Below are 7671 nucleotides of genomic sequence, written 5' to 3' on the forward strand. Positions count from 1 at the left end.
ATATTGGAACGATTAATCTAAGGAAAACTTCTGTGTATTTTCTTGGCGACTTTTCGAAAGAGTTGAAATGGGAATCAATAGTGTCAAATATAATTTTTAACCCAATTTCTAGGCTTTTTTACTCTTTCTTATCTTCTTTTTGGAAAGTATAGTACGGTGGTTCACTTCACTGGATTGCATTGTAATATTAATTCCGCCTTTTTTATGTAAAAAAAAAAAATCATTTTAATTAATAAAATAAGTGTTATATTTTCAAATTTTATATTATTTTCTTAATGAGACCTGATTATATTTTTATGCTACACTCTTATGGTGGCACAACTTATAACTTATTTATATTCAAGTATTTACTACGAATTTAACATATATTTAATTATCGTGTACTATTTAATTATAAACATAAAACATATTAATTAGTTTACAATTTTATTACAAATTGAATCTATCGATAATTTTTTTTATAAATATTTTTTACGAAACAATTTTTTAAAGCGAATTAGTCGAAGTAATTTAGTGATGTAGTTTTCGTACAAGCTTTAATGCTAGCTGGACCAGAATAATGGAATCATATTTTTGCAACTTATTACAAATTCACTAACCGACGTTCAACAAGTTTTTTTTTTTTTTTTTTTTTTTTAAATTTTAGGAGGCTTATTTTCATTTTAGGAAACTAAATCATTAAAAAATGAATTTATTTATTTTGTTCAAAATATTTTTAATGTAGAATCAATCCCTATTAAGAATTACCTGTAATAATATAAAAAAAATGATGCAAAATCTTTAAATATAATGTATTCATGTGTTGGAGGATAATATTAATATGCAATATAAAAAATTTTGGAAAATATATTTTCGCGAATCAAATAAGAGATTATATTATATTTAATGACAAAAACTTGTATGAGACGGTCTCACGGGTCATATTTTATGAGGCAGATCTCTTATTTGGGTCATCCATGAAAAAATGTTACTTTTTATGTTAAGAGTATTACTTTTTATTGTGAATATCGGTAGGGTTGACTCGTATCATATATAAAGATTCGTGAGACCGTCTCACAAGAGACCTACTCATATTTAATTTAATTTAATTTTTTGGGATAGAAAAGCTCCAAAAGTAATAAAATATAAATAAATTTTTTTTAAAGAAAAAATAAATTTCTTTTTGTGACACTGTAAACCCAAATTTAAAAAATAAATTTTTTAAATAAACTCCCATCAATTAAACACAAATGTTTACAGGCCCAAGGATAAAATTGAACCAAACATGGCACCTGGGCCATATTAATGAACCCAGCCTATTATCAAGGGAACCAAACGGTCCCTTATCAATCTTGCCCATCAAATTCAATCGCAAACGAGTAGTCTCCTGCGACAATAATGGCTTTTGCAAGCTTCCAAATTCAGCTCATCTTCTCTTCTTCACGAAAAACCCAGATTATCAGCATCTTCCAGTGTTCTTATGGGGGCCCCACACTCCTCCCACCACCCTTTGCCTCTCTTGTATGTGTTTTGTCTCTGGATAAGTCTTCGTATATGTGTATGCATGTGTGTTCTCTGCTTCGTTGAAATTTATTCGTTTTGCCTTTTGTATCCATGGTCATGATAATCTTGTAAACTTCTGGATTGGGCATTCCTTTTACTTTGGTAAGGTTCTTTAAAAGATTTGGATGCCAACATTTATCACTCTCTTGTAAGATTTTGAATTGAGCCGTTCTTTTACATTGATTTTAGGTGCATTCTATGTCTGCGTAATCGTTCATATGTGTGCCTTTACTGTTAGTACTGTAAGCTTTAGTTCCTTCTGCTTTCGGTATCAGTATTCATGATAAGCTAGTAATATTTTGAATTGGGCATTATTGTACTTCGGTATTGGGGCCATTTTTACATCTGAGCAACTGATCATGTTTGTACTTCATTATTTCAGTGAACTTGAATTCTTTGTGCATTTTTATATCATTATTTGTTCATTGACAATCTTGTAAAATTTTGACTTGGAAATAATTTTACTTTGATTTTATCTTCATATTGCAACACGGGCTACAAAGTTGGAGTCTTTGTTCATTGAAGATTGCTCATAGTTATATAATATTAAGCTGTCGTAAGATGATATGTTCATGCCAATGTTTAAAAGATTAGAATCTATATAGTATGAATTTCATGTGCTTAGGTTGAGTTTTTGTTTATGTAGCATTTTTTTCCTTGTGATATTGGTTTTAATTGTTGTCAAATTCTTGTTGTGAAATTAGTTGAAGTTTCAGATTTAATGAGGCATTTTGTTATTTATTCAAAGAAGCTATCGGGTTTGGAAGAGGCCATGAGAATAAGAAGGTAATTTTATGCTTTTGTGGGATTCTCATAGGTCACAAGTAGCATGAAGTGATTTTTTTATAATTTTATTACTATATGCTTCACTTATAATCTGGTGGTTAAAATAGATATCTTTTAGTATTTTTTACTACTATATTTTATTGACAGTGTAACTGTACAAGTAATCGAAAGCAAGATTTGTCAGTTGAGTTGGGCATTTTTTTCTGTAATATAACTAGTATCGTTGTCTAGTTTCTTGTTCACGAGTTCATTTTCTAAACTCTAATCAATGTAAATAAAGAATTTTTAACTTGATTGATGTGGAACAACGATGTAGACGGCCAGATTGGCTGAATAACGAATTTGATATAAAATTAGGTAAATGATGATTTTTGTAATATGTAGAAATGTCTACCACACAGAATAATCGTATGAATAAATTTATTTTGTGAGTTAGAAATAACAGCATTGGTGTTTAATATATATTGTGCTAAAAATTCAGTTTGTGACCTTATGGCCAAAATTGATATGTAGACTTAGATTCCTTGGTTTGCGACTTCGACATAGCTCAAATTTACAGAATTCCGGATGATGTTGTATTATCTTAGAAAATGTTTTTTCGTCTGTTCTCGTTTGTTTCATTAACAGTAATCACACCATTGATCTTCTTTCTTTCACAATGCTTTGCTTCATTAAGTTATAAAATAGAAGGGGTATAATGAGAGATATCATATTCATCAAATGCAAACTTAGAGGGTATTGGAGTTGAATTATCAAAGAAAAGGAGGTACTAGGAACAAGGTTTACTGGAGATTTTAAAGTCTGGCTACTTAGAAAATTGATGGGAACTACTGTTAAGATAAATCTAGATACGTAATTAGACCTAAAATACTACGGGGTGAGGGGATTGAAAAGATATTTGAATCTTTGTTGCCGAACTTGGAGACGACTCTTGATAGTCAAGTGGAACCACAAGCTTATATTGATGTATTTGTAATACACATGAAATGAGTTTTTGTTGAGCTGAATTGAGTATTTTAAGTTTTATGTTCCATATGTTGAATTATTTGTATTGAACTTATTGCTATAGGTTCAAATCTTTATTAAACATACTTTCTATCTCGGTCTACTTTTGCCCAGCATTTAAAGATTGCGAACTTTTTTCAATCAACACAGGGAACATGAGCTTCGGAAGTCAACAGTACTCAAAAGAAGACCTCCTCTAAGGCGTGGAAAGGTATCACAATGGCTTCCTGTGCCTGATCATATTCCTCAGCCTCCTTACCTTAGTTCAGAAGTGTTGCCAGAAATTTCAAGCAAACCTTAAATTCATGATTCTGAAGGAATTTTCCGTATGAGGGCTGCTTGCCCGCTTGCCGCTCGGGTGCTAGAACATGCCGGATCATTGGTTGGGGTGAGAATTTACTGTTTCATTAACTCTAGTATAAGATATTGATACTCTCGGTGCTTGTGTCTCTTAGTGGTTACCTACATGTAGTTATTCATTTGTTACTATCAGCTTCTGGCCAAAGTTTTCTTCTCACACTGTGACTTAGTTGAGGCCATCAATTGAGGATAGGGATGCAATTACATATCTGAATCAGAGTCTCGCCGACTGCTGTTGGGGGTTGAACATTTTGACTTACTAAAATGTTGTCACTAAGAGATGATGTTTTCTCTACTAGATCATTTATTTGTGGATCTCGTCTAGTGATCTCCCTTTATTGATTTTTGTTTGGGCCATGGTCTCGAAGGGCGCTAGGTCATAGTTACCAGAAGGCCACAAGGCAAGTTATCCCTTGAGCCTTGAACTAGCTTAACTGTTAATCCCTGCCTTGGTCTTCGAAGGCTCAAGTCACCTTAATTATAAGTCCCAGTCTTGGGAGATTATTTTTACTTGACCATTGAAAATTACTGATGTTAACTTGCATCCTAGCCATCGGACTTTTTCACCATCTTATTAAGATATTATAATCTTCACAGATATGACAATCCAGTACTTATGGATTCACCACCTTGTTCAGATATTATAATTTTCTCATATGATATTAATCCAGTACCTATAGCTAAAAATTCTTCCAGTTTCACCTTTTCTGTGAGTGCCAAAGTCTTGCAGGATAATTTATCAGTGCTGTAATTGGAAAGCCAAATAAGTGTGCCAAATCCTATGCAGAACCAAGAATCCTTCATTTGCATGGTGTTTTTATTTGTTCTTCTCTTTTTTTACCACAACTGATGATATTATTTATGCTTAGAATTTTTGAAAAAAACAGAAGTTGCAAGTTAATTGGATCTAAAACTACTAAAAATAATGGAAGACTTAATCACAGCCTGGAGAAAATCTTCCTTTCTGATGGTATAAAATAATATATCTTACTAGTTAAGCAAAGTGTGGTACAGAAGGCATGCGATTTTCTTTATTTTTTCTTTTGCTGATATATCTGTTTATACTGATCTCAAACCTTATTGTTCTGTATTGCACTAAATAGAAGTTAAAACTGTAAAGTGGCAATTTCTTTTTGGTGTCTCGGTGACCATGCTGAAAATTTGGCTATGGTGTGGACCGTGTGGTGGACCGTTTTGTGGGACATGGCATTGAACTATATTCCATTCCGAGCCTCTTATATTTCACCGCCGTAAATCCCTTTCTTGAGTTCCACCATATGTTTACCGGTTTGTTAGTTACTATGAATATCTGCATGCACTGCAAGGGGACGATTGATTGTTATTTACTAAAATGTTTTGAGTATAGTAAGTTAAAAAAAATCATACTAGGTGAGAGCATGTGTCAAATTGTTTGAGGTTAAAATAATGGCATTTATCGATTTACATAATTTTTATTGTAACTTCTCTAACTTCTCGAGGGTAAAAATTCACGGCTAAAATAATGGCATTTATCAATTTACATAATTTTTATTGTAACCTCTCTAACTTCTTGAGGGTAAACATTCACGGTAAAGGAACAGTCAACATTATTTATCAAAGCTTATTATAATTATAAGTCCAACTTCGTTATTGGAAAAACATTGTCAGTGCTCGATCATTAATTGTTATAAATAAAAACTGATGCACGTAAGTGCTATTATTTTTTATTGATTGTATGCCAAGCATTAGCGAAAACTATTAGTTTTTGTTTAGTTGCGAACTTATGAAATTTTCTGCTATAAGCTACTCTTATTCATGATTACACTGAATCCTTTCTCACTCTTTTTTCATGGTGGCCAGTGTGGAAAATTGATCGTTTTTATATTTGATTTTTAATTTTATAATATCTGTTTTAAGTTGTGCCAGGAACATTTTCAGTTAAGTCATGGTACTGTGTAAATTTATGGTTTCGAACTGTCTTTTTTATAACAATAGAAGAGAAAAATGCATGTGAAAAAACTTGGTTACCCTGTGCTTGAGTTTGCTAGAATATAATGTTGATGCCATAAAATTTAAGAGGAATTTTCTGGTTATGCTTGGTCGGCCTTTCAAAGTTTTATTGGATAACAATATTCTTCAAGATGCTGTTGGTTTTGAATCTTTAAAAGATTTGTTTTGTTTAATCTCCTCTTTTCTAAACTTTCAACACATTATTAGTAGGGATGTTTTTAAATCTTCGGCAAAGATATGAAGAATGTATCTGCTTGTAATGTTACATAGATATAAGAAGAGTTCATCGAAGATACTAAAAGTGTTTGGTTGACCAAAAACAAAGTAGTTTCAGTTTAAATTCAATGAGGTCAAGGATATTGAAACTCTCTGCATCTGTTAGTATATGCTGTTACATATTAATGATTCCCCCAACTGGCTCATGTGTTGACCATTTTTCACGATCATATCACCTTTCTTAAAAAAAATTGTAATGATCTTACGAAAAACTGATGACTGTGTTTTGTGTCTAATAAAATACGTGTTCTTCTGGTGAATGCTGTAGATTTATTTGTCGTATATGTTATTATTTGTTGGCTGAGATGACTGATTTCGAACGATATGAACTGGGGAGGAATATCAAATCTTGAATTGCCCCTTCGAATAAAATTGAACTTTGCTACAAATGCATATTTGCTGATAAATGTTCAACTATTGCCAGAGCATGAACAAATTTCTGATTTTTTTTTCTCTATTTTATTTGATAAAGAGAAGTTTGCCATTCGTGCAGAACCAATTCTTACATTGAGACCTACAGAGTGCATAACACGGGAAGACAACTTGACTACTCTAAGCCAATGGCTGCCCCGCAGCACAGTTCGAGCATACAATTCTCATTACAAGAACCGGGGCTGAAATTTTGACTAATGCTAAAAGGGTGTGTTTAATTTTTTTCCGGGCTTGTCTTACATTTTCAAGTCAGTCAGCATAAGCTCAGGTATTTGTAAGAACAGATGGATCGGCTTCTTCCTGCCATCAAGCCAAGAGAAAGTGGCTATTGCAGCAAGTTTTACCATAAGTTGCCATATTCGCTATGGTTTGGAGAGGGTTCTTGATTATAGTATCACAGAACGTACGCTAAAGCGGATGTGCAAAATTCACTTCAAGAATGGTATCTCATGTCGGTGTCGCTGACCTCTCATATGCCTTAAAGATTTTCCTTCAGCTAAGGAGAACTTGTCTCTTGTATGATCTCTGCTGTGAATTCTATGTAAATTTTCCTTCAGCTAAGGAAACATGTAATGCTAATGAACGCAATATTGACTTTGTAATTCCTTGTAATTTAAGCTTTTACTTGTAATTTCTTCTTTTACTCATATAATCGAGACCTACGCGGCGGACCTAACTGGCATAGTCACTGTGGAATACTCTTGTTTGTCCAAATTTTGTGATTACGAGGGCATGCTAGGTGCTAAGAGTACTGATTTGAATGAAAATTGTAAAAATTATGATTTCTAAATACAAAACGATTATGAATATCTAATTTAATTGTTAGTTATAATCTGCTGAGACGGATCTAGATCCTCTGCTTTGAGAGCATCCACAGCAGAGGTGTTATGCACTATTAAAAAAAACTTATTTTTTTTAAAAAATGATATTTTTATATTTTAATTATTTCAAAATCAAAATTATATTTTTTTTTAAAAAAAATCTTTTGAAAAAATATTTTCTCTTTTTTGCATTGTTAATTTTTTTCATTCCTTTTTAAAGTTTTAAATATAAAAAATATTTTTTCCTTTCTTCGAAATTTAAGAAATAATCCAATTTTCAAAACAAATGTAAAAAAAATTAAAAAAAGACTAAGCGTTTGAACAAGAAAAATTATACAACATAATTTTCTTTTTATATCGTGTCAATTTTTTGGTATTATTTTTAATTGATCGATAGGTTCAACCTTTTTAAATTTTTTGCACATTTTTTTAATTGGATTATTTCTTATATCCTTAAAAT

The 7671-nt window shown here is 31.8% G+C and overlaps 1 long non-coding RNA gene across 1 annotated transcript; it reads left to right on the plus strand.

Moving 5' to 3' along the window:
• The first annotated feature begins 1276 nt into the window (after positions 1–1276).
• On the plus strand, positions 1277–6992 carry LOC140981865 (uncharacterized). Its single transcript, XR_012176149.1, has 3 exons — positions 1277–2328; positions 3484–3721; positions 6452–6992. It is a non-coding gene; the product is annotated as an uncharacterized lncRNA (long non-coding RNA).
• Positions 6993–7671: the final 679 nt, after the last annotated feature.

This window comes from Primulina huaijiensis, chromosome 7, assembly GCF_012295235.1.
Source record: "Primulina huaijiensis isolate GDHJ02 chromosome 7, ASM1229523v2, whole genome shotgun sequence".
NCBI classification, from domain to species: domain Eukaryota; kingdom Viridiplantae; phylum Streptophyta; class Magnoliopsida; order Lamiales; family Gesneriaceae; genus Primulina; species Primulina huaijiensis.